This window comes from Aulostomus chinensis, chromosome 3 (genome assembly GCF_037954235.1).
Source record: "Aulostomus chinensis isolate RoL2024-O1b breed Wild chromosome 3, RoL_Achi_v1.0, whole genome shotgun sequence".
Lineage (NCBI taxonomy): Eukaryota > Metazoa > Chordata > Actinopteri > Syngnathiformes > Aulostomidae > Aulostomus > Aulostomus chinensis.
In genome coordinates, this window is record NC_141322.1 from 8,987,391 (window position 1) to 9,003,895 (window position 16,505).

Consider the following 16,505-nt stretch of genomic DNA (forward strand, 5'->3'; position numbering starts at 1 on the left):
CTGTCATTTTCCAAGAAGATGTGATACCATCCGGTTTGACCTTACTCCTAAATGTTAAGCCACTGGATCAGTATTCTGAAACAAAGGACCTGCTAACTTGAGTAAGTCTTTCAGGGTGAGAACCTTAGCCTTGCAAAAAACTTCTGTGAGAGTAAGAAAAGACTTTACTCATGTGAGATCCAAGATGGAACCATAGATCAAGGGCTCTTGCAAAATCCAAAACAAAGTTTTCCCAATCTTTAAAAGACTCCATACCTTAAAAAGATTATGATTAAAAAATAGGAAATTTGTTCACGTTCAGAGTTTTAGGGTCCATCCAGAACAGAGTCTTGTCTAGGCCCAGCCCCTCAAAAGTCTGAAGGATGGCACAAGCTACAGCTTTCCAACTGCAGTTCACTGTTCCATAAAGTAACCTCTGCATGAATTGTAAGCGAAAAGCAGCTGTCCTACTTTGTAAATTAACCAGTCCGTGTCCCCCTTCCTCTCTCGGTAAAAACAGAACACTCTGTGAAACCCAGTGCAGGCTATCCCAAAAGAAATTAAGCAAAATTGACTGGATTTTTAAAATTACATTTGCTGGAGGGTCTATACATGCCAACCAGTGCCAGACGGATGATGCTACCAGGTTGTTTATGATCAGCACTCGACAATTTATTCATTAAACATTCCATACAGTAAGATGGCCCTTAACTTTTTCAATACGACCTTCAAATTTTTCTGCATAAAATTGTCATTTCCAAAAAACACCCCCAAGTGCTCAACGTCCCCACGTTGTGGGGTGAAGCTCAGCCACCAGGCCAACTCGGGAGCAGACACCAGCAGTGGGCAGCAGCCAGCTACCTAGCCAACCCAGAAACAGCCACCAGCAGCGGGCGGAGCTAGCAGGCCCGGGAGCAGATACCACCAGCTGGTGGCAGCTAGCCAGCAGCGGGCGACAGCCAGCCAGCAGCGAGCGGCAGCCAGCCAGCAGCGAGAGGCAGCCAGCCAGCAGCGAGAGGCAAATAGCGGCAGCTAGCCCCAGGCCAGGCCACAACGATGCCATCAAAAGGGTCAAACAAGATGGAGGCGAAGACCGAAGAGGAGTATGTATCATTAGCTCACGTGAACGAGCAACAACAACAACAAAAAGAAATGTTCACGGCATTGATAAAACAACAACAGGACAATTTCATAGGATTTGTTAAAGTCATCATGGACTCAACAAACACCAGACTCGATACACTCTCAAAAGAACTGCAGGATATAAAATCTAGCTTGCAATATACACAAAAAGATGTGGATGAGATCAAAGCCAGCATGTCAACACAATCTGACCGCTGCAACTCACTACAGTCTGATGTGTTCAAAGTTTGCGACAGCCTTTTGGCCGTCATGGACAAAATTGAACACTTAGAGGGTCAATCCAGGAGGAACAACCTGGTCATTGACGGAATTTGACAGTCACCTGGGGAAACCTGGGCAGACACTGAAGACACTGCACTGACTGTACATTAAAAAATAAGAACTAATAACACAACCACATGACATCAAACACAATACATAGTCATCTTGGACAGAGTTATTTAACACATGAGATTGCAGATCAAGAAGAAACCAGCCGTACATTCCAACATACTGATCACCACCTACTGGACTTTGAAAATGACACTGATCCTGAAAACAACTTTTTCCACAACATTGACAATGATTGCCGTTACTACAATGAGGATCAATTCAACAGGGTCATCAATTCTCAAGATAATATATCAATAATACACTTCAACAGTCAAAGCATGTATGCCAACTTTCAAAGTATCAAATATTATCTGAGTCACTTCTCACAACCCTTTAACATAATTGCTATCTCTGAAACTTGGTTGAATAGTGACAGAGGTACTGACTTTGAAATGGACGGCTATGAAATGACATATAAAAATAGAGAGAACAAGAGCGGAGGTGGTGTGGCTTTATATGTAGACAAAAAAACTAAACTATAGGGTGATAGAAAAATTAACAACAGTGGTGGATAATGTGTTGGAATGTGTCACAATAGAAATCCTAATGGAAAAAACTAAAAATATCAGAGTGAGCTATGTATAGAACACCGAGCTCAAATATGGATTTATTTAAGGAATGGGTAGAAGTAAATTTCACCAATACAAATCAAAAAGTCATGTATATCTGTGGTGACACCAACATTGATCTTCTAAAAATACACAAACATAAAAAGACTGAAGAATTATACAATTATACAATACCCTGTACAGTCTCAGCTTATATCCCAAAATCACCAGACCCACCCGAATTACTGTCCAAGGAGCATCATTAATTGACAACATATTCACAAATGTAATTACGAACAACTCTGTGAGCGGGGTATTAATAAATGATATCAGTGACCACTTACCAATTTTCACAATCCACCACTGTAGCATCAAAAAAACCCATCAAGACAATGGTCCACATCACAGACAGACTAGAACTGAAGAGACAATGGAGTCTTTCAAAAATGATCTCATTGCGTATGACTGGGATCTAATCTACAAAGAAAAGGATGTTGATAAAGCCTATGATGAATTTACACGAATTTCTAGATTATTATATGATAAAAACTGCCCAATCAAACTGTTCTATAGAAATTGTAAACAAAACCACAATCAATGGATCACAAAAAGGTTTACAAAATGCCTGCAAGAAGAAAAATACATTATATAGAGAATTTCTAAAACAGAGAACGAAAGAAGCTGAAGATAAATACAAGAAATATAAAAATAAACTAACCAATATTATGAGAATATGTAAAAAGGAATATTATGACAAAATACTAGAGATTAACAAAAATAACTTAAAGGGATATGGAAAATTCTAAATACTGTTAAGAACAAGCCCAGACATAATGAGTATCCGAAGGACTTTACTGAAAATGAAAAAAGGATAAATAATATGGATGAAGTAGTAAACAAATTCAGTAATTTCTTTGCAAAGGTTGGACCAAACCTCGCAGCAGAAATACCTGATACAATACCAGCAAACACAGCTGAGAATCTTATAGACTCAAATCCCAGTTCAATGTTTTTAAAAGCCATAGACGAGTATGAAATTATTGACATTGTCAACAATTTTAAAAATAAAACTTCAAAGGACTTTGATGAAATCGACATGAAGATAGTGAAAAGAGTAATTGGGGGGATATCTAAACCGCTCACACACATCTGCAACTTATCATTCAAAAACGGTTAAGTTCCAAATAGAATGAAAATAGCAAAAATCATACCTATGTTCAAAGATGGTGACAAATCCCACTTCACAAACTACAGACCTGTCTCTCTTCTTCCACAATTCTCAAAAATTCTAGAAAAAGTATTTAATAACAAATTGTGCAACTTCATAGATAAACACAATCTACTTTCCGATAGTCAGTATGGTTTCCGTTCCAATAGATCAACCTCATTAGCTTTAATAGAACTCATTGAAATAATAACTAATTCCATGGATAAAAAGAAATTTACTGTTGGAGTGTTCATAGATTTAAAAAAAAGCCTTTGACACAATTAATCACGATATACTTATAAAAAAATTAGATCGATATGGAATCCGGGGTCCTGTATTGAATTGGGTGGAAAGCTATTTAAAGAACAGGAAGCAACTTGTGAAGATGGGTGAATTTAAATCAAAATATGTTGACACCGTGTGTGGTGTCCCTCAAGGGTCAATTTTAGGGCCGATATTATTTAATTTATACATCGACCTCTGCAAAGTGTCTGATATATTGAAATGTGTATTGTTTGCTGATGACACAAACATCTTGGGAACAGGTGAGAACTTGCAGCTACTTTTGGACGTGATCACCTCAGAAATGAACAAAATGAAAAAATGGTTTGACCAAAAAAAGTTATCATTAAACATAAGTAAAACTAAGTTTATGGTATTTGGAAATTACAAATTACGTAATCAAATCCAATTGCAGATAAATGGAATTCAAATAGAAAGAGTCAAGACAATAAAATTCCTCCGCGTGATCATTGAAGAAAAAATCAGCTGGAAGTCTCACATCAAACATGTTCAAACCAAACTGTCAAGAAGTATTTCAGTATTATCAAAGGCAAAGCATTTCCTGAACTCTAGATCACTACTCATCCTACACAACTCACTGGTTCTACCCTATCTAAGCTACTGCTCGGAGGTCTGGGGGAACACATACAGAAGCTCACTTCATTCCTTGTGCATCATTCAAAAAAGAGCAATGAGAATAATTCATAATGCAGGTTATCAGGATCACACAAATCAATTATTTCTACATTCTAAATCATTAAAACTCCCAGATCTGATCAACTTCAAAACTGCACAAATAATGTTTAAAGCAAAAAAATAACTCATTACTGGCTCATATACAGGGTTAACCTTAGGGGCCAGTCTAATTTTAAAATCATAAATAGACGCACAGCCCTGAAGAGCTTCTGCATGTCAACCTATGGAGTTAAACTTTGGAACAGCCTGAGCATGGATCTAAAACAAAGTCAAAATATATCACAATTCAAAAATAAATATAAAGGAACGTTTTTCACAAATTACAGGTGTGAATAAACCATATGTCCATCTAGACTCATAAATGTATAAATAAATTGATGTATATGATATATGTATAGTGGGTAACGGTCGGTATAAGAATCTGAGCAATATTATATTCATTATAATACTTCTGCATAGTCCTAACAAAGTGGTAATAAAATGTTATAGTGATAAAAGTGTATAATATCTATAGTACATATATAGCAGCTTTGCTGTGAAATAGAGATGGGGTAGGACCACATAAGTTTTACTTCTTCCTACTCCTTTTCGAGCATGACGATTAATGTTCTAATGTTGTTTTTTCCTTTTTGTTCTGTTTTATTGATGCTTAATTCGAATTTTATTTTGTGTTTTATTTATTTTCTTACTCTTGTTATTATATGCTCGAAATAAAGATTTCAAAATCCAAAAAAGCAAAATACTTAAAGCCACCTCTGGACCAAGACAAATCCTCAGGTAATTTTGGTGCACCATTGTTCCCGTTCCCCATCAACAAAGCCACACTCTTTCCCCAGTTAACTTTAGCAGAGGATAGGGTTCTAAAATCATTAAATAATCCCAACATAGCATCTACATCCCTCTGGCTCTGAACAACAATGGCCACATCATCAGCATAAGCAGATAGTTTAAAAGAAAAAGAGCAGTTTTGAATCATTACACCTTCAACTTCATTTCTCAGTTTAGTGTGGCTCGATCGCCAAAGAGTATACTGTAACATGCCAGACAAGGGACAGCCTTGTCTAATGCCTCTGAAAACCCTAAATGGAGCACACAACCTTTAGTATGCTTTCAATGTCACGGTATAAGACTCTTATGCAATTAACAAAGTCAGGATTAAAACCAAATGTAGCCAAAAGATTCCATAAATAATTATGTTCTACCCTATAGAGACTTATTCCTGATCAGTTGAGACAAGGCCAAAATCTAAGTTCATACCCCTCCCAGTGTCCACAATGTCTCTAATGAAGCTAATGTTGTCATAAATTAATCTGCCCAGCATGCAGTAGGTCTGGTCAGGATGAAATGACCTCTTCCACAACCTTGCTAAGCCTATTGGCCAGAACTTTGGAGAGCAAATGGTATTGCCATCGTCGGCCTACAAAGATTGCATAAGCCTTTTCTGGCCATTCTTTTTCTTCACATTAAAAAAGAATTTAGTAGGTACATTCATAAGCTCAATAGACTGGAAATGTGACCTGACCAGAGCTCCCTGCACCTTGACTCCCAATAACTCAGCCAGTAGGTTCTTTTTAGTCTTTAATTTCTCCAATAGATTACGTGCAGTATAGTTTTCATATGATTGGAGATGTCCCTCATGACATTGAAACTATACTGTTGACACATTTTTATTTTAACTTTAGCACAATCCCACCACTGCTGTATTAACCTAAAGGACAACTTTGTAGTCTTACACTGACTAAAAAAACAACAACAACCTAAAAACATCTTTTAAATGATTATCTTGCAACAAACTGGTATTAAAATGCCAGTAGGCACTATTTCGTTTAAAAGTGCGAATGAATATCAAATACCCCTTTCACACTGCACCAAAAACGCGGGTCAACGCGGGTTTTTCAGCACTCTGAAAGGGTCGACTTGGCATTTCGACCCGCATCGACTGACTCTCCAAGCGACCCAGGTGTTTCGCAGTTCAGCTCAGCTTACCTGCAGTGTGAAAAAGGCAACCCCCGTCATCTCAGGTTTCACATGTCCTTTCTGTCACATCCTGATTTTGTCACTGTGCCACCTGTCAGGCTTCGCCTGTAGCTTCTTCGGCTCCCTTCTGGACGAGCCAAAAACTCCATCCTCCTTCACTGCATTAGTGCTCGGACATTTTCCAATCTTCGCTGAGTTTGTATGCTTTGCAAAAGAGACAACATTGCAACGCACACAATGAAAACGCTAACGTCCGACTCTGCGACATCCATGTTGTCGTTTGTTTACATCTCAGTGTTCATCTCAGTGTTTATGTGAAATGATGACGTCAGCATGGTGATGTACGAGAGAGAAAAACACAGGCACGCAGCACTCACAGCGGGAGTTTAGACCCATGTCTTCTGGAAGCTTGTATGCGCCCTGATGCCGAGCAAACGCGGGTCCAACAACCCACATTGACACACATTTTTCAGTGTGAAAGGGTTATTACATGTTACCATACAGTGATCAGAAAACCCCACTGGGACAATATTACTGCTTCTAAATAAGTTGAGCTGATGCTTGAACCCATAAAATCTATCTAGCCTTGCCAATGACAGTCTGTTATTATAGGAGTGGACCCATGTGTACTGTCTGTCTGTTAAATGGAAGTTTCTCCAAATATCTACAAGATATTTAAGATGTGTAACTTTACAGTTTCAACTACTTTTCTTTTTTTTTTTTTGACACTCAGAAGGGCCTTTATTCTATACAAAGGAAGCTAATTGCCAGTAAAAAAGAAAGAAAAAATCAAGGGCAGGAAGTAAAAGACACATCTTACACACGAATGAAAGCTTCAAAATAGAACAGGAAATGACTAAAAGAATAAATATCCAAGCAGGTGTGATGTATTTTCTCCTTATAATTGAACTTTTTTCCTTATTGAACTAAATTGCATTTTACAAGTTGAGGGTTTGAGCAGCTTTCTTGTCCTCACAGTTCTTTCCCAAATGCAGCGCACATTCTAAGGTCTCCACCCCCAAAAACTGGTCGCTGGCCCTCGGCCAAGGAGGCTATGGGATTGGTTTGTCTGTTTTATAGCAGAATTGCACAAAAGGTCACAGGCAGATTTTTTGTTATTTTAACCAAAAGTCAATGGATGTCTGTGCTCTCTGAATGCAATTCTAGTTTCTAATTTCAGGTAATTTCCGTTTTTTTGGTAATTTGGTCCCAAAGTTCAAAATGCGCAGACAGAATATGACACAAATACCTTTTAAGAAAATATAAACTAAACTTGTCTTTTGGGTGCTCAAACCAGAATGCTTCACTTTATTCATCGTACAAAAGCATGCCCTTGTGATGACTTTAACTTATTCTTTTCTTGGAGATGAAGCTTACATATCAAAAAGCTGACTGAGGGGTGACCACATCAGCAACTTGTGGAATTATTATTGACGACCTCTCTGTCGACCTTGGATTACAGCAAAAACTTGAACAAGAGAAGTGTCTCATTATGATGGCAGGTCAAAAATCACGAGACCAAACAAGTATTAAGCAGGATTCATCATGGACATGGTGCACATGCTCACTCAGGTAAAACTGCTGTTCCCTTGAAAAAGATGCTATTTTAGAGAACATGAATCAATAATCATAGCAGGGCTAAACTTTTACAATCATAGATACATTCGATCTATCTTCCAAGGACAACATGGTGCTTACAAGCTGAGGTGTTCAACAACAGAGTGCACAGAGTAACCCAGCACCATTTGATTGAGTGTTCAACTTCTTAAGGGGAATTTCACGCACTATAAATAGAACTGTAAAAACAGTGTTTACTGCATTTTTTGCTGACCATCTTGTAATGAATGGCATTGTAATTTAGAAGTATGAAAATGCTTGCTGTGAGACTTTCCCCCTGTGTGATTCGTACGTGTAGATTAACAGCTCGTTATCTAGCATATAACATTTACGTAAAGAGCAATGGATGTCTGTCAAGTGGTCATTAGATTAATAGTTTGGTTCACTGTTTTTAAGACTGGAATACATTTTGATTCGTGGCATACAGTACAGACAGCTGCAGGGATGATGTATTTTGTAGGCCAACCTAGAAGTTAGCATCAGTGTGGGTTCCCTCTGCTGAAAGCTAATGGGATTTTTACATTGGGTGGTAGCAGAAAATATGATCTTAGGCACATAAAGGTTTAAGAGATTTACACACCTGCCAAAGCAAGTTAATTTTCACAAAAGATCACCACTTTTATTGTCTGAAGCATAAATGCAATGGTTGGAGTAAAGAGCCGATGTTAAGCTATAAGCTATGAGCTATGTCCCTTTTCTAGTAATATAATTCCTTTTGCCATAAAAATAAGTCCAAATGTTATTTACCACTAATTTCCAGGTGTGTTGGTTAATGTAATCCATCAAATTGGGTAAACTCTTCAGTTTCTAGACAAATTGGGTCCTATTTAAGAGATCTATGACGGCAGGCGGTTGGCGGATTGTACAGTGTGTGTGCCTTGCATTTGGTGGTGTTCAGTGTCATTTTGGTATTTAGAGGGCGTGTAATCAGAGTGCAAACGTTGGTGCCAAGAGGCTGTCATTAGGCACTAGATTATTCATTCATGTGTTTCAGGTGTGACATCAGCCAAACCAATCAAACTACTTTTCTACGAGAGGGCATGTGAGGCTCCATGTGAGGCTCCATGTGAGTATGATCCACGCCATCCTCAGTGCAATTGAAGTCTCCCCCAATAATTAATGTGTCTTCGCAATCACAGGTCTTAAGTACATTATCCAGAATATGAAGAAAAAGCATGTGCTCTGTTGCATCAGTTGATGCATAAACACAAACAAAAAAGACCTGTTTTCATATATGGCTTTTACTTTAAAAAGCTGGCCTTTAATGATTTCATTAATGTCTTAAGAACATGGAATAGAATTACGGCTAAATGGAATACCAACACCCCCACTATTTGAGGTGTTATGACTTAAAATTGCTTCACCATTGAACTCACTCTCCTTGTCAGCACAGTTCCTTGTATCTGTGTTAGTTTCTTGGACAAAAACAATGTCAATTTTCTTTTGTTTAAAAGTTTTGAATACAACAGCTCTCTTATTACATTCTCTTGCTCCATTTAAATTTAACGAAGCAATTAGAATTTCACACATAAGGAAGAATAAAAAATAAGTCCTGATAAACATGATGAACATAACTGATAGGGAAATTACGACTGACTTCGAGCGTCACTATCACCTAAATTGATGTTAAACTTAGTTAATATATTCTGTAGACGGTAACCCTCCTAATCAGTAAACCCTCCTTCTGACATAAACAGCCTCATCTTTGCAATGAACTGTTCAACATCTGGGAAAAAAATCATCAATCGATTTATAAACCCAGTACAACAGAGCTATGTGTGTCTTTCCAACCACAAGATTTGACTTCAAACCTCACAAACTGGCTGATCATATGATATTGCCTTGAAGAGCCTGCAGGGTGATGTGTGAACGGCACCGTTGGAGGTCATAACACAATCCGGGATCTAACAAAATGACCATCCTTCACATTTTATAGCCTGACAACATTTCTTTATCACAGTAAAATCTTCAACCCATAAAATCTTAACAGGACACGCATTTCTCACCTGCTTAGTTTTGCTCAGAAAACTCTGAATATCCTTGACACCATAACTCTTCTGGGAGAAGCCACTTGCACATACACTACAGGTAACACTACAGTCTGACACATAATCAGACACTTCCACTGACAGATTTTTCTTCTTATTGTATTTGAACATGAGCGACCCCTTTTCTTAGACGGTACTTTAAAGACAGTTTCGGATTCCATAAGAGGATTCTGTTCCCCAATAACTTCATTAAAAATCTGCTCCGCTAACTCTGAATAACTACCCTGCGAATCTGTAGACATTTCACACTCAGGCCTTGAATCCATTGAGCCACCACCCTCCGGTTTCTCAGCCTGAAGGGAAGTCTCTGCCTCTTCTTGCATCATATCTAGTGATGCAAGGAGCCCTCTTCACTAGTAGCTGTCTCATCATTGTTAGTACCCAGTGCCTCCTCAGACTGTTCGTCACTGGGGATGCCTTCATTTGTATTAACATTATCTGCATTAAACTTTTCTGGACAATCCCGCACCAGGTGCCCCAGCTGACCACATCCAAAACATTTCATTGTGTTTGTGGTTACGTAAATCATGTAATTGAACTCATCCGCTTTAACATTAAGGGAAAGCTCTAGTTCTCTCCTGTCTTTCAAAATAATGTAGGCAAACCGTCAGAACGAGACGACATGCTTTAAAAGCGGAGATTTAGTTGCCATTGGGATCATTTTCAGAGAAGAAACTAATTTTCCATAACCCAATAGGGATGCAAGTACATCATTACTAATGAATGGGGGGACATTGAAGATAATTACCTTCCTTGAAGGGCTTGACAAAAGTAAAATGGGGAGGAAAACCCCTTCAATTTCCACCCCCGATTCCACCATATCATTTACAAAATCAACCGATGCAAGGAACAAAACCACAGCTCTGTTCATATGAGACGCAGTCGAATGCTATCATGACCAATTATTTCACTAATAGCTAAGCTGATCTTTTCAACAGAAAGAAGAGAAATTAACTTAATACAATGCCTCCTTGTGAGGAAGCCACAACGCTCCTCATATGCCACGTCAGCATCCATGTTTCCAAATGGAAGGCAGACGCCTCTGTAACCAAACAAACCTAAATACAACACGACAACAACCCACAAATTAACATACAAAGATTAGAAAAAGACAGAAAAAAGACAGAAGTTATGGCACAGCAACCACAAACTCCAGCACACTCACTCACACACACTCTACCTCGACCCACACGCACCGCACACGCAGAGAGAGAGAGAGAGAGAGAGAGAGAATTTAAATTTTGAAAAACGCTTTATTACCATTATCATATAACAAAGAAAAAGACTAATAACCAAAATCCATCCATTGTCTTCCGCTTATTCCTACACATTAAGGGTCGTGGGGGGGCTGGAGCCTATCCCAGAGTCAACGGGCAGGAGGGTACACCCTGGACAGGTCGCCAGTCCATCGCAGGGCCAACATAGAGAGACAAACAACCTTTCACACTCACATTCATACCTACAGTCAATTTAGAGTATTCAATCAGCCTAGTCCCCACTTGCATGTTTTTGGATGGTGGGAAGAAGCCGGAGTACCCGGAGAGAACCCACGGAGACATGGGGAGAACATGCAAACTCCACACAGAAAGATCCCGTGCCTGAGCCGGGACTCGAACCCGGAAACTTCTTGCTGTGAGGGGACAGTGCTAACCACTGCACCACCATGCAGCCTAATAACCTAAATAAATAAATAAAATAAAATAAATAATCCACAAAAGAATAGAAACCAACACAATCACAACAGTGCATCTCCAAACACGAGGGAGTCCTCCGTGACGAAGCAGAGGACCTGCTGGAACCCCCAGACCTGCTGGAAGGAATCTAGATCTCCACCTGCCCTGTAAAAGTTTATATCAATGAGGAGCCTGGACTTGATCATGTTGATGCACAGTGTCACAGGCTTCACCTCCTCGCTGTCTTACACTTTCTTCCTCCGGCTTAGGTACACAGCCATCTTGGCCTGCCCCAAAATAAAGTTTAAAAGCTGGCACTTTTCCTTTTGTTGATGTGTGTATCTAAAACCAAGGATAAAAGACTGTTTGTTAAAAAATTCCCCACACCGGGCAAAGACCAAAACCATACAGAGGTAAAAGACACTGGCACTCATAAAAACAGTGGAAAATAGTTTTTCTCTGTTGGCAGAAGGGGCACTTGTCCTCCACTGCCTCGTTGAGCTTGGACACAAAGGATTTGACGGGGACGATGGCATGCAGGACCCTCCAGTGGAGGTCAGCATGTCTCTTTGAGAGTGGTAGTTTGTACAGCACCCTCCACTGGGGCCTGCAGGTCACAGGTAGGGCCAGGTAGCTCCTCCACGGCGTGTCAGCCCTCTGGTGCAATTTTTGCTGGTTCTTGGTCTTGACCAACATCCTGTAAAAAGTTTTTCCAGATGTTCCCGCCAACGGTGCGGGCATGGCCTCTCCAAGCAGGGGGCCTGAAGAGTCTTTAAAATCTGCAGCCAGGAGAATGGCGGGAAACGGTTCCTTCTGCGTCTCTGCGTAGGCCAGAGAGGTCAGGAGCTGGTGGTCGGGATCAGGGAGTCTGGACCTCCAGTGATCCAGCAGTCTCTGGACGGTCCTCAGGGAGGTGAGTCCCAGTCATGCAGCAAGTTCCAGTGGGTTATTCATTTGTGGGCCGGCCAGCGCCACCACCTGGCCCAGCGTGACCACTCTAGCCCTGACCATCCTCCTGACTGTCGCTTCTCCTGCCCAGCTGGGAAGGTCCAGCCTGGTCCCTCACAGAACCGACTCTCGTTGGAGCCAATAGGCAGAGTCCGCCTGTCTGTGGGGGGCGGGTCGACACAGGCCAAGCGGTGCCACAGGGACGAGGAGACCAAGTTGTTGGCGATCAAGGTTCGGCCTCTGTATGATATCTTGGGCAGAATCCAGCACCACTACTCCAGCCGACATTTGACCTTCTCCAGGGCATCTTCCCAGTTCTTTTTCTCATGGTCTGCGTCCCCAATGAAAATGCCCAGGTATCGCAGGCCTCCTGTCTTCCACTGCAGTCCCCCGGGGAGCCTGAGCCGACCCCCCCCCCTAGTAATCACAGCTTCACTCTTCCCCCAGTTGACCTTGGCTGACGAGAGCAAACCAAAGTCACTGATAGTGTCCATTAAAATGTTGATGTCTTTTTGTGAGTTTGTTAAAACAATAAGATCATCAGCATAAGCAGACAACTTAAAACACATGGAACAGTGAGGAAAACAAACACCTGTGAGTTTTTCCCACAGATTGTTTAAAAGGGGCTCAATGGCGACACATTCCCGAGAGAGAGTAGCCCTTCCTCTTCCCTCGCTGGATGGGGATTGGAGCGCTCAGTCCACCGTTGATTTTCAGCTTGCTCTTGATGCCACTATAGAGCGCCCGGACCTTGGCCGTCACCATGTGCGTGCATGGTCACACGACTTGGGGGCGTGATGACGTCGCTTTGCGCGTGTGATCACAAGACTTTGTCTGTGCGATGACGTTACTTTGCACGTGCGATCACATGATTTTGAGCATGTGACCACGCCCCCATGTCATTGAGTTTCATATCTAATGCGAGATATTTTATACAACTATTAAAGTATGATTTTATTTGGCACAATCTGATCAATTTATGCAGAGCCTGCCGCTGCGGCGTTGTCGCAAAAGATTATGGGAGTGGAAAAGTTCGCCACTGTTTGAGCGTAACTTGGTCATTTGTTGTTACCGTTGTGGTAGCGAGCGTGTGTGTGTGTGAGTGTGAGTGCAGCTGCGCAATTGGACTCCTTGCGTTGGAGCGCAGACCGGCTGCCGCGAACAGAGCGGTATGATAAAATCAATTTTAAAACGCTGAAGCATGTCTTTGCTTCCTGCAGACACTTTCTCATTAGGGGTGTTGTATTTTGTCAACTCATCCTGACAGAAAAACTTATGTACAGAGTGAAAGCACAGATTTAGACAACTAAATTATTTAATATATATGATCCTCCAATGTTTCAAACAGATGATTTTAATTGACCTTGCTGTAACAAAATGAGAGTTTCGATGATGCTTTTATTCTTTACTTAATGTGGTGACCATGTCATTAAACAAATAAACATCTGCTTTAGTAAAACTTTTAGCCCATGACCTGCAGAAAAAACGTATATACATACATGCTCAGACATGTCCTCTCTAGCCTCAAACAGACCATATGGTTGTGTTTGGTGTTAAGCCTGATTTATGCTTCTGCGTCGTGGCGATGCCGTACCTACGCCGTACCTACGCCGTACCTGAAACGCATGCTCATCTGTCCTGCTAAAATTGAGGGCGCTGCTGAGACACTGTTGGCGACACGAGCGCAACCAGGTGTGGCAACAAAAGCAATTGATGACTATTTTTAAAAGTATACAGGTAGGTGACCTCTACTGGAACATTTATGTTGAACAACGCATGATCTCAAACGCTTGGTATTCTAATTAGGTGTAGCTACAGTGTTGTTTGTATTAATTTGATTACTCTGACTGCCCTGTTTTTTTTCCCTGTGGGCTCTGGTGTGATAAATAAAACCACAAAAACCAAGGTGTTTGTGGGATTGTTAAAACTTTAAAAGTAAAAGAGAAGGAGGAGGTGTTCTGTATCAGATTGAGCGCAATGCCCCCACATGCTGGTCAGCCTATGAGGACACAGGCCCAGTCCATGGACCCTAGATTGAAGGTATAAGAGACATGGTGCATCGCTCTTTTCACCGGCATCACCCCAAACAACATGACCAGACCAGACCGGCATATTATCGGTACCAGGAAGGTGACTCATCAGCATGCATCCCGATAGAGAATTGGATTCCAGCCTCGTTCTTGAGGGTATGTCTGAGCAGCATGTAGACCAAACGCAAAAAGAAGCGGGTAGATGAGAGCGCATCGCTAAAGTATGAGGAGACTGTTGCAGGGGTTTTTCGGTATGTGTATAAAGTTAAATATGTAGATGGTAAAGTTTATCTGAGTGTGGGCAGTGCATGCGTGGACTCGTGGTTGGCGCCATGCATGGCATGTCTGTTCGTGATTGGGCTAATTTTTTTGACATATTACACTCAAAGTTCCACAGTACCCCGATAACGAGCTACAGTGAGTGGTATATATCCCGATGGCACAGCTCATCAGGGTCTGAATCATACAGAGCTTATCACGATGGTGCTATGCTTTACCTGACAGCATGTCTCGATAGAACAAAAAAGGCCCAAAAGAATTTGAAGACTTTTTTTTTGTACAGTGGTGTGACAGACCAGCTTTGTGCAAGGTGTTTAATGCCCCACAAGAAGTCATTGAGAAGGACACATTTGCCAAAGAGCAAAGACGCCTTATTTTTGATAATTTGTGGAATCTTGAGGGGTTGCATGTGATGGCTTCCTGCATCCGTCCGAGGAACACAAAGGCTTGACGCCTTCCTTCATCTGATAAGAAATGGTAGGTATGTTCGAGTACTGTATAGCCCAGGGGAGGGAGACAGAATGTCTACGCGTGATTCAGATGTGAACTCCCTACTGTCATTTCTTTATTTACAGACGTCCAGATGGCACCGCCAACCCAACACCCCCCCGGAGAATATTCACCACAACTCATGCTGATGCCATTCACCCCCTCAGTATCAAACAGCCACCCATATCGGGACTTTTCATCCACGCGTTCCAAATCACCCCTGGAAGATGCTACCACTCACAGTGGTGTGTGTGTGCAGACAGTGTAAAGTCATTTATGCATTAGGGGCCCGTTTTGTGCAGCATATGAAATTTGCCTTCTACCACCTGCTCACCATGGTGGTGAATATACTATGGAAAGATGAGTGTTACGGGTGTCACGTTGACCATGGGAATCAGCATAAACACTCCTGACGGGAAGAAATCCCAGATCATTATCTTGAAGCCAATTACAAGCCATTTTGAAAAAATTGTGGAGCGACAATTTCACGACATCCATCCATTGTGTTCTGCTTATTCCTGTTAAGGGTCGGGGGGGGGGGGGGCTGGAGCCTATCCCAGTGGCTACGGGTGAGAGGTGGGGTACACCCACACAGAACCCAGAGAAGGGACTCGAGCCCGGGACTTCTTGCGACAGTGCTTACCACTGCACCACCATGCCGCCTAATTTCATGACAACAATCAGAAATGACCTGTTAGTAGTAATAATACTGCACGTTAGCGCGTGCATGTGGAAACCTTTGCACATGCATGTGAAAACACGTGCGCGTGCATCGCCGCGCTAAAAGGGGGCGTGTCCGTTTCCTTCCGGAGACCTCAAACAATGGGATTCTCTAGGAACACCTAAACATGCCCCGACATGTTCCGGCATACGCCTGGAGTTTGCTGGCTGTATCATAAGCAGGGGTGCACATAAGTGGTCCGCATGCGCGCATGCGTAAGGAACCTGGACAAATGCGCTCGGCTTCAAAGGCTTTTATACGCTTTTGCGTACCGACTGCTACCGACCGCGGGGAAAAGCACTTCTCAAAATGTCAAAGAGACAGGCCCCGCTAAGTAATTATTTTCGTGTTCCCCCACCCCCTTCACAAATAAATCAGACAGAGTCGTCACCGGAGCCACCGAAAAAAAGAGCTTTTGCTGAAAAATGGCTGCAGGAGGTGCCATGGCTACAAACAAATGACGAACGCACGGAAATGTGGTGTAAGATTTGCCGTG

General features: G+C 41.6%; 1 pseudogene; it reads left to right on the forward strand.

Moving 5' to 3' along the window:
- The first annotated feature begins 362 nt into the window (after positions 1–362).
- On the forward strand, positions 363–8,922 carry LOC147267566 (uncharacterized; annotated as a pseudogene).
- The last annotated feature ends 7,583 nt before the right edge of the window (positions 8,923–16,505 follow it).